Here is a 13,250-nt window from a genome sequence, read left to right on the forward strand (position 1 = left end):
GCATTGGAATAAGTACAAAATTTTGGAGGGTATTTTGGCTGGTGTTCTTTGAAATCTGAGGTGAGACTGCTTCCCCAAACCTGAATTTTAAACAATACTACTTTATTACTTTTACCACCTCACCTCATGGGATGTGACTTACTGAGTACCAGTAAGCATCTGGTTTTGTAAAATACCTAGCTTCAGTCATGGTACAGACAATTCACACCTGAATATATTTTTAAACTTCAATTTGTACAGTTTTGTAGAATTCAGTATAATTTCCTAAATCTTTACATTGAGATTCCTGAATTATAAAACTGTAAGATCTGTTCTGCAGCTCTTTTAAGGAAAAAAACTGGCTTACAAGGACATTCTAACATCTCTGTGCTTCAGAGTCAGGCAACACACGTTCAGCATACAGAATTTTTTTCATTCAGAAAAACGAATTCTGAAGAGGAGGTCGAAAGATGGTCTTTATTTAAAACACAACCTTTTCCTATGGGCTGTACAAAAAGTTCAATGAGCTGTTTGCAATGCTACAAGAATCCTCTTAACCATTGCTCTAAATTGGTAGTTGAAGGACAGCTGTCAAAGGAAAATGTCTTCTTTTTGGGTGAGTGTTTGGTGGGGTGATGTTCAAAGAAGCAAAAGCTTGTTTGCTTGCTGAAAGAAATTGGAAGAGCCCCACTGAGATTCGAGAAGAGACTGAAGGAAGTCTGGAATAGAGGTTGGAGCCATTCACATGCCTAGAACTCATAAATGTACACTCACAAACTATTAAAGCATTAATGGCCTAACATGATTAATCTTTTATAGGTTCTTGTTCAAAGGGAAAAAGTGGAGATCTCACAGCTGCTGGCGAGCACCTGTTTGCAAATTTGTGGTAGATTCAACAGGACAGCTTGACCTGTGCTTTGCAGAGAAATAGTTGCTGTTTCAAACGCAGGAGCTGCAAACTCCTCTGCGAGATGGATGTTTACAGCCCCTGAAAGCCAGCCATCAGAGACAAAGAGGGGCAGCTAGGCTGTACTTTAAAAACACAAAAGCTGTTGAAAGCTGGAAATGCTGGCTGAGTGCTCCTCGCAGCTGACATTGGAAGGAGGAAGGGAAACTAGTGCCACGTTCTTTGCCTTGGGACCGGTTTCAAGCACAGAGCCAGAAACCAGCACGCTCCCACCACTAAGGAAAGCTGCAATGGAAACGGGAACACCATGAAAACAAACTAATTAAACATGTGGTGAAATAGATGTCACTCTGTCAGATGTTAGGCAAACAACAGCAATTTTTTGTAAAGAACATTACCACTACTGAGGGCAGAATTTTCAGCTGGCACAGAGTATCCTGTCAGCCTCTATGCAAATGCAACCAGGCCTTTGTATACTTAATTTAGGCAGTTAGAAGTGCAATTACCACCCTACCTGCAAACTGTAATTAGTTTAAGCTGTGTTGGTGCCTTTATCAGCTGATCCATGCACTGACACTGACTTCAAGTACAGAGCCTGACTATTGTAGGAGCTACCCTCTGTTTTTGAAGTAAGTCATTATATATTAAAATATATGTGTTTGTGTATTTTGATAAACAAAAGATTCTTGCAAAGATGCATGAAGCAGCCTTTTATTTTTATGCCCTGTAGGGAGGCCTACTGCGTGAGTGAAATTAATTATATTAATTATTAATATTAACATTAATTATATGAGTGAAATTAAAGAATTAAAGTTCTGGTATTTATACTGACATGGCTAAAAAGAAGAGAACTTTCACACCTTATTCCCCCTCTTCCTCCAGCTCCTCAATTCCTTTAAGGGCAGAAGAAGAAGGAGGGGGCTCTTGGCCCAATGCTGGAGAGCCCAGTTTTGCTGCTTAGCTTCAGGAGAGCTGTAGAGACCATTCTGGCTTGGAGGAAGTAAAATCTTGCACCTACCAAAGTCTAGAAGCAGGTTGTGTTGTGCTGCTCCTGTCAGGTTACTCTGGCAACTCTGAAAATCAGGCAAAGGAGGACTTTTGCTCTTCTCTGACTTCCTTCTCAATCCAAAATGCAACAACCTGGTAAGTGCACCATTGGTTTATTAATATATTCTTTTAAATGGAGTTGAGTGGAATATAAAGAGTACTGCCTGAGCTCTTGGAGATTTTGAGTTGTGTACAGTTAACAAAGGTAGTGCTTATTAATGTTGATTTGTCAGTGTCTGGACATGCCAACTGCCTCTTGTAAATACTTGTGTCTTCACCCAAACGATCAGTGATGCAGTGGTTGTGTTGGACTGTGAGCTCCTACACACTTTCTGCTGCTCTCTGGTGGCATTTCAGTGCTTTCTCCAATGTTTCAACCTGGGGGGAATGTGAATATGAGCATAAATGGTTTTGAAAGTGTGCCTTTTTTCTGTGTTTCAGTGGCTCATGCATTAGAGTTGGTATGGCTGACAAATCAGCGCTGATTGCTAATTAAAAAGTGGATTATATTAAGGAGTTTCACACTTCCACTTCTGCCTCCAATTGAAACCCTGGCTGTTTGAGTGTGTGCTAGGGAAGGTCTAATGGATACAGTCTAATTACTTGCCATTTTTGCTTTGACTTAACAGTTCATGAATTACAGTAACTAACAGATCACTGCTGATTACTAATTAAATGGCAGAATTTGGTTTTATGCACCTCCAGCTATCGCCCCCACAAAAAGTGGCATTCCACATCTTAACAAAAAAAGCTTTTTCTCTGCTTGTTTGTTGATGTGTAAAAGCTGATGTTATCATCCCTTTGGAAAAGAAAAGCTCTTTGGGCACATTTAACAATAGCAGTTGATAAATATATTTCAAAAGTAAAGTTACTGCTACGCTGCTATAAATGAGGCTTTGAGGGGAAAGCTTTTCAAGGCAGCTGTGCTGGTTTTGGTTGGAGTAGGGTTAATTCTTTTCACAGTAGCTGATGTGTGGCTGTACTTTGGATTTGTGCTGGGAGCAGTGTGGATAACTCGGGGATGTTTTAGTTATGGCTGAGCAGGGCTTACACAGAGCCGAGACCTCTTCTGCTCCTCACCTCAGCCTCAGCAAAGGGGCAGGAAATGCACAAGGATTTGGGAGGGGACAGAGCCAGGACAGCTGACACTAATGACCCAAGGAATATTCCAGATTCTATGATGTGCTCACCTTAAAGCTGAGGAAGAAGAAGAAGGAAGTGGGAATGTTCAGAGCGATGGCTTTTGTCTTCCCAAGTCACTGTTGCATGTGATAGAGAGTCACTGTTTCAGCTTTCCCGGGGATGGCTGAACACCTGCCCGCCCATGGGAAGTGGGGAATGAATTCCTTGTTTGGCTTTGCTTGTGTGCATGGCTTTTCCTTCCTTATTAAACTGTCTTCATCTCAGCCCACAAGTTTTCTCACTTTTGCTCTTCTGATTCTCTCTCCCTCCCACCCAAGAGAGCGAGCGAGCGGCTGTGTGGGGCTGAGTTAAACCATGACAGCAGCACAAGGACTCCTTGGTTCCTGCCACTCTCATTCCTATGGATCACCTCAGCCCTCCTTAAATGAGCACACAGAACCAAGAGACTTTTAATGCTTTTTCTGCAGGAGGGGACAGACAATTCATTCACTGCCACAGGGACTCCCCAGACCATTCAACAAATCCAGGAATAGACTGATTTTCTTTCTCTTTATTTGTCTTTCCTGTTCAACATACCCAGAATTTAATCTGATTCTTGACAAGATCAGTACTCTCCTAATTTGCCGTATGTCTTAATTTGTGATAGTGATCTGTAGAGATCAGCTGTTGAGGTTGGCAGTTCTCATGATGGTGTCTGTCTGCTGCTGAATGGCACTGGGTAGAGTAATGGAGAACCTGTAAATGGCATAACTCCTGTAACTCTTGCTGAATACCCAGAAATATTCAGTTTTATCCCAGATACAGAATTTGAACTCATAAAATTGCCACCAATCTGTTCAAATCAAAGACATGGCAGCCTGATAAATTTTTCTTTATGTTGGTTTCACCTGTTACAGAAACAGAGCAAAACTTTTATCCTAAAAATAATAATAAAAAAGACTGCTCTTCTGAAAAGAAATTATGCTTCTCTAATCTCAGTTTGTGAGCAGGCCCCTAAGCATGTGAATATTTCAATATGCAGTTTGTAAAAATCCATCAGAGATAGTGCTCAAAAGCAAGGGTCAAAAGAAATGGTATGATACTTGAGATCCCATATATCAAAAAAGCACAGTGTAAAAATCCTTGGCATATAGGTGATCTTAATGGTCCCTTCTGGACTTAAAATGTATTACAGAGAGAAACTATCAAGTCATTTTTATAATTTAAAGCTTTATCTTTTCCTTGTTAGTAATTCTTCCTGCCTAAATATCATTGTTCACCTTAAGCAAAATAGAGAATATATTATTAGTTGAAGGTAATAAAAAGGACTCTGTGTTATTGCGGTCAATACCCATAATAAATGTAAAATTTGGTGTTCCAAAGGGTGTCAAAAAGGTCCTTTTCTCTTTGCTTCCATCTAAAGTATTTTGTAGCATTGCTAGTAATAGTAGCTCAGAGCAACACATTTCTACAAAGACAAGAATGTGGCAGTGTCTGAAAAACAAACTGTCCCAGGTCGTCATAAACGAAATACGGGAGTGTTGGTTAGATAATCTTTACCATGTGAAATTAGGACTTTTGACTACAAGGCTTCAGGAAACAGTATCTGATGCATACCTGTAACTTTGTATTATTCATAATGGTTTTATCTTTCAAAAAAAAATTATATTGGGAGATTTTAAAAAATGTGTAGACATCCAGAGAAATGGGATAGTAGCTTTCAACAGGCACTTAGTGACTGAGACCTGCTGTGCCTCACGTTCTCCATGTGCCTGAACATGTGAGCTCTGCCTGTCCTCACAGTCTTGGTGAGTACTGAGATGAAGTTTTCTGAAGCTGACAGCCCACGGGATGTGAAAATCTCAGCATTTGCTCTCTTTGAGTAGGACATCACTGGGATGACTCAGCTTGAGTAGTTAGCGTAGCAGGAGTGACCTTTGGAAGAAGGCTGTCGTATGGAGCTGCTCTGCCACTACTCTCTCCAATTTTCTGTTACTCAAGACTGGCCAGCTTCAGAGAAAAGTTCACCACTTTAATTGAATATTCTCCATACTGAGGGGAGTAAAAATAAACATTCTTCTCAGTTTATTCACGCATACTCTGGAATCATCCAAGTGTGACATCTGAGAGGAGCTACATGAGTATGATCTGAAATGAGAACAAAGTTCATCCTGTGCGAGTTCTTGTTTTTTCCTTGCAGGCTTTGAAAGAGGATAGTGATTGCAGAATCTTAATACCCATGGAAGCTCAGGAAAGCCAAGGCTGTGAGCTCCTGCATTAACCTTTTTAGCATTCTGCTGGCTAATTGTCTGTCCGTTCCACCTTCTCGTCCCAGGTTAATGGGGTGGTTAACAGGGGAGGACAGGAACAGTTGGCCAATCACACCACAAAGCAAACTGAAAAGGTCAAAGCAATGTGCTGTATTATTCATGGACTGTGCATTGCCTAGGTATCTCTGATCTCACGTCTCCTCATGATGAATTACAACAAGAACAAGAAATGGCCCAATGTGAAATTTGCTCTAGTGACAATAATTGTAGTTTGAATTGAGAAATGTAAAACTGTGGCCTGCTGCTATTCTGGTTTTTGAGATTGAGGGGGTGTGATCACATCTAGCCACTGAGTGATCTGCAGGTTACATTTGTATGGCCTCTCACCTGGGTTTTAAATTGAATACCTGGTTCTTCTCATTTCAGTCATGGACTTTATTTTAGAAGTACTGTGTGGTGCCTAATATCCCTCCTATATCTATAATCTCACAACTATCTTATAGGTATCTTAATAACAGACACTTTTTCTGTTACACGGTATATTGTTTTGAAGTATTAACATGCTAACTCCCAAGGGGCCCTCAGGTGTGGACTATAAAACAGTCCTTATTCTCAAGAATTTGCAATCTGTAGAGTCAAATTTGAAGGAAAATCTGGTATAACCATTATATTTTCCTTCATCTTGGATGTGAAACAGGAGATACTTGCACTATGCCTGAGATGCTTCAAATTATTTTGAGTGCAGTCCCTCTCGCTGACCCCACAGAGCTCAGCCACAAGCAGAACACTGCCAGTGGATCTCATTAGTGCATGTCCTTGTTTAGTCCCTACACATGGATGTTATGAGCTCACCTCATCTTGCTCCTCTGGTGATGTGTTTCATGGAATATTTTAGGTGTAGACCCACTTTGAACTGTAACCTTGTATTTTTCAAATGTGTTTACCATAACTCTTTGACAGGAGAGACTTTCCAAATAGTGGAATATCTTTTTTTCATGAACAACCACTGCCTGGTCTACCTTCTCCAAGCTGTAATTAATGTTGTAACCCAAGAGTATACCACACCTAGCACCTGGAGGAGTTGACTTGGCTTGGAAGGGAAGAGTTACAAGGCAGTCTTAGAGGAAAGGACTACTTATACCTTTTCTTTTCCTTCCCTTTCTTAAAACTGGTAATAGTGTTCTTTGCTTTTCATTGAGTGGTTTCAACTGTCATCAGTTGCCTGTGGGCAGTGAACCTGGCTGTCAACAGATAAATCATTCCTGTGACAAAAAAAATACTGTGATGGAGGGAAACAAGCCCCCATCATTCATTTGGGAACAGGTCTTTGAAAGAGAAGTGACCTGAAAGTGGAACTTATGGGAATGGTCTCAGATGTGTCCTTGTGCATGGGACTAAAATAGTCACAGAAACCATGGGCCAGGCTTCTTAATGTGCCCTTAGCCAAAAAATGAGGATGAGGAATGAAGTCCAGCTTGTAATAATAATTCCTGAATGAGAGAAACGGTGGTTTATATCTTCACCCTGTAGAAATTGCCACCTAAGTGGCCAGAAGATTGTTGTAATCCAGCCTGCAGTTTATTTAAAAAGCAAGTTTATTTACTTCCCCAGCCTTCAATTTCCACATTGTCCAGCCAAAATGTAGTATATCCATGGAGTAAGTAATTGCCTTTTTTTCACAACTTAAATAGTCCTGAGTAAAATCCAATGCACACTGGGGCCTGGGGATCTGTGCATTACAGATGGGTATTTTTGGAAAGCAGCAATGCCCTTCTCCATGACAAGAGGCTTCTTTCATGTTTTCTTTGTGTTGTTTCCTGGCTGACTTCATCTCCTGACAACTGCTTTCGTCTGAGGCTCTCTGGGGGCTAAAGGGCACAGTAACCAGGTGTCGGCCTCAATGTTTCTGACACCTTGCAGATTGATTTGGGCTATGGCCTCTCTCTCCCTCTCTAAGTGATGTATTGATCTCCAGTGTAAGACAGGTTTTCCGCCCTACTTGATATCTGAAAAGTGAAATGTCACATCTCGCCTCGGATCTGGGTCTCTTGCAAAGCTCTGCGAGGAGACTGGAACACTTCTCTCACTGTGCTTGGGTCTCCACTTGCTCATGTTGCACACACAGCTGGTTTTTTTTCTTGGCAATGCTGCTTTTTTTTGTTCCCAAGGATCACCTCCTTTCAGTGCACTTTGTTTTTCAACATTCCAGGTAAAAATACCTGATTTTCATTAAATATTGCAGAATTCAAAGCCAGCTTGAAACCCATTAAGAGTATTTATTTAAGAGCCTCATGATTTACCAAAGTGCCTGCTGTGGCTTGGTGATCCGTAGAGAGCAGTCTCTCTGATTTAGTGTGTGTCTGCTCATCAAAGATGGATGATTGCCACTATGTGTCATAAAATTTCATCTGACAAAACCAACTCCATGGCAAAATGATGCTGTCTCCAAAGGGCAATAACTCTTCGTTTCTCTGTCCTACATATTTAAGGAGCTCCGATTTTTCTCAAAAAGATTTCTTTATTCTGTTAACAATGAACAAAGGACCATCAAAACTCTTGCCAGTTTTTCTTATTTTTTGGAAATCTTTTTTGAGAGCCTAGGAAGGCAGTTTCTAGCAGCTAAAAACCTGTAGACCTTAGACTGTTGTCTGTGATGGACAGATAATGGGAATTAAGTGACTAAATACCTTTTGAGGACCTGGATTTTTAATTAAATCTTAGGGCTAGGGGCTGGATTTTTCCTTTCTTTCTATCCTTTTCTTTTAAAATCACCCTTGAGTAAGAAAAAGCTGTGAACTGAATGCTGGTTTTATAAGGGTGAGGTTATTTTCTTACAAAGTAAACACAGTGCACCAAAAGGCACTGCCAGCCTTAGCAGAGCCTGTGAACTTCAGCTGGGCAAGCATCACCTGCTCAGGAGACCTCTGGTGTGCTGCTGGCTGAGGATCCCTCTTTTACATGCTGCTTGGGTGAGAAGCCAGCAGGGGTTTATAGTTTGGATGCAGAATATTCTGACAGCAGGAAATTTTTGGCTGGGTGTTACTTACAGTTTAAAATGCAATACAATTGAATTCAATTAAAATTTAATAAAAATTAATGCAATTTAAATTTTAATTAGTACAACTTAATTTTAAAGAAGCCTTTCACAGACATGTCAGACTAATGAAGTACAGGATAAACTCTTGCTAAAGATAATCTATAGAAGGGGGAAGTATCATTAAGTAGAAAGATTACTCTTGTTGGCCCATCTACCCAATAGCTATAAATTCTATGAATCTTCTCTTTGGCTCTATAGCTAAATGTTAGGGTCAGAAATGTACAGGTTTAGAGTCAAATTCATGTTTTCCATCTAAGCTGTTCTCATCCTTTTGTTCCTTAAGAAATTATTTTATGCTGTGTTTAAGTAGTTTTCAATAAGTCCAAATGCAATTATAAAGAAGTTGTGTCAGAAGAATGTCCCTTTCCCTCAAGAAAAATCTTAAAAACTTTTGCAATTAGTTTATTTCAAAACTAATTGTCATTAGAAAACAAAACACACGAGGGCACCTCTCATAGAATTGGCTGCAGTAGCAGTACCCAACTTCATAATTTTTTTTTTGATTCCTATTTGGATTCAATGACTTTACTGCTGTGGAATAGACTCTTTCATTGAAATCCGTTCATTGAAACCAGGAATTTATCACAACTCTGCCTTTAAATGGCATTGAAAAACAGCCACTTTAAAAGGAAAGGATGATGAGGAAATTAATCTCAAGCAAGTTTTTCTTGATAAGGAAAGAGAACAGAGGCTTCTGGCATTTATATGCCAGAAATCAACACATGGAGAAAAATGAGTATTCCACACTGCTGTGGCAAGAACCATTTTTCTATTAAATCAAAATGAAGTTCTGAATAAATATGTTTTCCTGTGAATATAGTACACTAGAGAACACAGTAAAAGAATAATGACCTCAGTAGCCCTCCTCCTAACCCCCCCCCAATAAAACAGTAATTAACCTAATAAAGAGAATATTTCGGTATTCATCTTCCTTGCAGGGGTGATTAAAAAAAAAAAGATGGAATGATAGTACTGTGTACAGGTATTCTGTAAATACCAGGCATTCATAATTTTCTGTCTCTCTCTCCCCATCCCTTGCCTTTATTCATTCCCTTTGTCAGCTTTGGCGATACGCAGCATCTCTGGAAGGTGAAGATGAGAATCATCTCCTTTCACTCTGAGTTATGCTCTAGACCCAGACCCTATATAATGTGAGGATATAAAGAATCAATCTTCCAATTGCATTTTAAGCTGGAATAATCTTGGAAAAAAAAAAAAAAGTCCAAATCTGTCATCCTGACACATGTTCAGTGGAGCATTGTTTCTTTAGGCACAACACAGAGCAGCTGACTGGGAATTAATGTGAGTGTGGCTTCCCATTGTAGTTCTTGTGTTGAGCTGTTACCCAAGTGCTCCTCAGCCTGAGCTTGGAGCTGTGCTGGTGCTCTGGCTGTGGTTTGTGCTGTGAGTGTGTGAGAGAAGTCAAGGCAAGCAGGAATGTTTATGGACTATTCCACCTGCCCCCCTGGGCTGCTGGGGACACAGGGGATGGCTCTGGGAGAGGAGCTACCTGAGAGGAGCTCTGTCTGCTCCATGGAGTATTTCCAGGGGACCAGCTGTGCTTAGAACAGAGGAAAAGAACAGGAAAAGTGCTTCTGTTGTGCTGGTGAACCTTGCTGGGCACTTGTGCCTGGGCTTCTGCTCCCTTGTTGCCAACAGACCCATTGGAACAGGAGCACAGAGAGGTTGGGGCTCTCTGAGGAGCCTCAAGGGCTGCCTCTGCTGGGATGTGCTCACCATATAATCGTGTGGGGGATTAGAGGCAGGAATCATTATGCCAGCCTCATTTTTAAGAAGGTGAAAATAAAAGCTTAGGAAATCATTGATCTGGCCAAAAGCACACGGGAAGCCTCAGAAATACTAATCACTTAGTGCTGAGCTGCACTCCAGGGGCTTAGCCATATAAACAACCACTAAGCCCCCAAGACTTCTCCAACAGACCAGATGAAAATATCTACCTAGCTTTCTTTGGCAGTTAAAACTCACTGTTTCTATTTTGGGGGTAGTGTCTGTGTTTGGGTGAGCACAGAGAGTGAGAGGAAATAAAACAGGTCCTTAGTGATGGGTAGAGTGTGGGGTGAGGGCAATGGTGACACCAGAATAGCAACAGGCTTTACAGCAGCTCCTTCAGGACCATCCATGAGCTCTGGCACTGCTGGTGATGTCACCAGGAAGTCCCAGGGGAATGTTGTTCTTACCTGGAGCCATAGCTCGGCTGCTGTTGTGTGCTTTTCATACTGATAGAATACCTGTCAGCTCCAGCCCCCCAAATAAGTTCTAATATGGCATATCAGGGGTGGAAATAATAGTGGCTTACATAATTGCAATGTTACTGACACAGCTGATGAGCTGATGATGTTATTTGCACAGCAGTGATGACATTCAAACCCTTGCCGACTCACAATTACATGGTGCGCACTGAGCCCGAGCAGGATTTAAATTACCAGGAGAACACAATGAAAATACAGTCTCTTGACAAGATAAAGGAGGAGGGGGGGGAAGCAGTGGAGAATGTCTTAAAAATCTCTTTTTGGTGGCTGCAGCGTTCATTAGTGCTAATTCATGGCTTTTTACCGTGCACATTTCCTTTTAAGAAAGTAAATTGGAAGCATTATTTTCTGCCTTTTTGCCTTGATTTAAAACCTGCCTGTGCCTGCTCCTCTGCTGCCTGGCTGTGGTGAGGCACCTTTGCAACTCTCCCTGGGAAATGCAAATTTTTTGAATCAATAGGTTCACTTTATTATTTTCTTTTCTTTCTTTTTTTTTTTCCCCGTCCCCCCTCCCGGTAGAAGTTTAAATAAGAATGCATGTGGGTGGGAGTAGGTAGGACACTGTTTGTAGCCAGCCCAAACATAATGAGTGTTAGAACAACAGCTGAAGGAAAATGGATTTTGGAAAACATTTATTCCCAAGCAGAACAATAACTGGCTACAGACTGATGCTGAGACAGAATCCCAGGGATGTGTGGCTGAGTCCTGCAGCTGCTCGTGGGCCAAAGCAGCACTGAACCCCAGGTGAAGAGCTGTGCTGGGCTTGGCTCACAGCAGAACATTCACTGCTGGTGTCATCAGTGATTCACATGAGGCTCGTTTGGGGCATGATTTCAGCCCACGCAGAGATCAATAACACCAGCTCAGTACTTTGCACGATTTGCGTTTGGATTATGGTCCTCACCTGTGGGGACTTGATCCCCACTGAGTACCCACGTGTGCCACCCTCAGTGCTTGGCAGGTGGGCAGAGGCCCCACAGCTGAATTGCTGCCTGACACCCTTAGAGTGAAGTCCCTTCAATCCTGAATGTACAAAACCTGACTTTTCCCATCTGCTATCCTGTGGCTTTATGGTCTTTTCCACAGGTGCCTAGTGACCTGAGAACTTATGAAAACAAACTGGGCTTCACCCATTTGTAATCTGCTGCTATTACATCTTTCTTCCAAGATATTCTGAGTATTCCCTCCACCCCAGTTACTCACACCATTCCCACTCTGGATCAATGTCTGCAGCTTTGGTCCAGCTGGAGGCTCCTCAATGCACAGCTGCTCCATCTACTCAAGTTCCTCACATTTCTTCCTCATTAGCTCCTGATTTCAGGCTGCTCCTCACCCTCTTTCTCTCACTGGATTTTTTTCTGTTTTTTTTTTTTTTTTGTCTGGCCTCTGTGATCAGAAGGAGGGAGCAGGAAAAGGAAATTTACAGAATGAAGAGCAAATATAAAGAGGGAAGAAATAAAAATGAAAGATGCCTTTTAAGCTAACTACATGCTTGGTCCACAGCACATCCTTGCGGTGCCTGTAGGTGCTTTGGGATCAAGCCAAGTAGAGAAACGTAGGGTTTTGGGGACAGAAATCTGAAAATTAACTAGGTCCTCAGGGTTTATTTGGTGCTTGTTATGTTAATGTCGTATTTATTTTACACTGCCCCCAAATTATTTGTGTTTCAAATTCTTGTACCAATCATATGTCATGGAAGGTATCAACGTCGGAAATAGCTTGATTTGGGAAGAGGCAGAACAACAAGCAGGGGAATTAGAAACACCAACACTGAATATCTGTGCTCTTGCAGAGGTGCAGGTGTTTTAACTCTCTGCCTTCAGTTTATACCCATGCATTATCTGGGGGCCAAAGGCTTAGGGAAGTTAGGAGAGAGACAGATCTCCAGGCTGGTGGCTGAATGAAAATGTGAAACACGACAAGAAAAGCAAACTTGTCTGGCCCACCTGAAGGAAATGACACTATTTATGCTGGAGGAAAGCATGGGAAGGACAAGGGCTGTGTGTGTGCCCTTGGACCCAGAAGCTGCTGCGGCGATGGCACAGCCTTTGCCACGCTGCTGAGGCATCAGCACAGACCTGCAGCACTGACAAGTCATGTCTCAAAGGTTTCTGCTCCTTTATTCTTGGGGAAAATCAGCCCAGTGAGCAAGGTTGTGTCTGCCTTTCCTCAGTGCCACACATCAAGGCGTTTCTATTCCGACGTGGAGTGAGAAGGTGAAAAGCATAATTAGTGCACCAGAAGTAGCTGGATGGACTGTAGGTCAATTAGCCTGCTCTGAATCTCAGTTCTGAGTTTGCTGGGAGAAGAAAATGATCTGTGTGAATATCGAGCTGGTCAGCTCTTTCTTGACTGAAATGGTTTTACATTGGTCTCTCAGGCCGGGCAGAATCTGTAAGTGTTTCTGCAAATGTTTCTGCTTTTGGAAGACGTCTAATGCAGTTTCTGTCTGCAATGAAAACATGGGGCTCTTTGGGTAACGGGCACTGCAACAAGATTAGCTGGAGGGATGAACTGCAGAGGGTCTTATCAGGTGAGACAAAATGTGGTGTTCCTTT

This window comes from Cinclus cinclus, chromosome 10, assembly GCF_963662255.1.
Source record: "Cinclus cinclus chromosome 10, bCinCin1.1, whole genome shotgun sequence".
NCBI classification, from domain to species: Eukaryota; Metazoa; Chordata; class Aves; order Passeriformes; family Cinclidae; genus Cinclus; species Cinclus cinclus.